The sequence below is a fragment of the Xiphias gladius genome, chromosome 1, assembly GCF_016859285.1.
Source record: "Xiphias gladius isolate SHS-SW01 ecotype Sanya breed wild chromosome 1, ASM1685928v1, whole genome shotgun sequence".
NCBI lineage: Eukaryota > Metazoa > Chordata > Actinopteri > Istiophoriformes > Xiphiidae > Xiphias > Xiphias gladius.
This window is the reverse complement of record NC_053400.1, coordinates 331,501-333,000: the sequence shown is the minus strand read 5'-3', so window position 1 is coordinate 333,000 and position 1,500 is coordinate 331,501. Positions and strand designations below refer to the sequence as shown.

The 1,500-nt window shown below is 41.8% G+C and overlaps 1 protein-coding gene across 1 annotated transcript in view; it reads right to left on the bottom strand.

The window, feature by feature from the left end:
* nadsyn1 (NAD synthetase 1) overlaps positions 1-1,500 on the bottom strand; it is a 28,490-nt gene that overhangs the window by 11,622 nt on the left and 15,368 nt on the right. The window lies entirely within an intron of this gene.

The following is a 1,500-nucleotide window of genomic DNA, read 5'->3' as shown; positions in this document are numbered from 1 at the left end:
TTGCCCAGCCCTCAGGAATAAAAAAACAGCCGGTTCTTTGCGATTTGCTTTTGCTATTTGTGCTTTTTAACATTTTGCACTTTATTTCTTGTATGTGAGGCTCTTCTGTAGTTTTGTCATCGTGTCTTTTGTTCTTTCTTTGCCAGGTGTTTTCAAGTTAAGCTTTAACAAAACACGCAACCTGTAGCTCCTCTATTTTGTGAGCCAAGTCAACAATCATCACCGATGCCAAAGGAAAGAAGTCCAGCAGACTTTCAAAAAACTGAAAAAGCGGAGGAGCACTGGCAAAACCTGACACCTAGGCAACCCACAACGCCTCAGGAAGGATCATTCCGGACAAGTGACTGACTTCAACCATCAACTGCTTTGGTTCCAGCCAAGAATCTCCAGACCACCAACTACAGTAGGCAAAGCCATCTTTTCTTTTGCTCAAGACTTGGTTGATGTCGAAATACTAATATTCTTATTTCTTCTTTTTATCTTCTGAAATTACAGACGTCCAAGGATCCGTGTAGTATTGCCATAGCACCCATAACATAAACATATTCTCTCCCACAATTGCCCAATTTATCATATTGCGCATCTTATCAACTATTGATTGACACTCTACTTGTGCTCCGCTTTGCATCTTTATTATCAGTCATTGCATTTATCCTGTTGTTGCAGTGTGTTCCTTTGAAGCAGACATTGGAAATCCATGGAATCGGAAAGTCACGGCTTCTGGTCTTAGACTGATGAATCTGATTAATTTAAATAATTAATTTGATTAATTTATGTCCTGCAAAAGCCAGTGGTGCCCTACGATTGCTTACTTAATAATCCTGACCAAAACGCTACATGGCTGCGGTTTAAGCATTTTGCCGTTATTTAGTTCACCATCTGGATGACATGGCTCATCACCTCCATACATGTGGGGATGGAAGGTTTGAGTGCACAGTGCTTCTTGGTACAAGATGCGGCGAAGCATAAGGAGCTTTCGATCCAGCGACTTCTGTAGTAGTCAAAAACCCCTTCTGTGCCCTTCTCACACTTGGTGCCCCATCTGTAGCCACTGACACCATGTGGCTGGCTAATATTTCTTTGGCTTTTAAACAGTTCACACCAGCCTCACAATGTCTTCCCCTCGTGTTTGGCCTTTCATCGGTGTCAACTCAATTCAATTTCTCAATTTCTTCCTACAGCCTATCAGAGTTCACAGCCCTGCACCGCAGCACTGTCTGCTCAGTATTGTTCACATTGCATGTCTCATCGCAGGCATAGAGTATGCTGGACTTGACTTTATTTCCTCGATTTGCTGACTGGTGATGTTTGTTGACATTTTTATGGCCTTGTCTTTGAAGGTCTTTGCGGAGAGGGGCATATCATTAATTTTCTGAACTGCTGTGGGTTTTGTTTTTGAAAACTGAGAATAGCGGCTGATATTTTCAGAGTTGGAACAGTGATCAAACTTGGTAGCCTCACCATTAGATATTTTAATAAACCACTCTTTCATGTATTCAC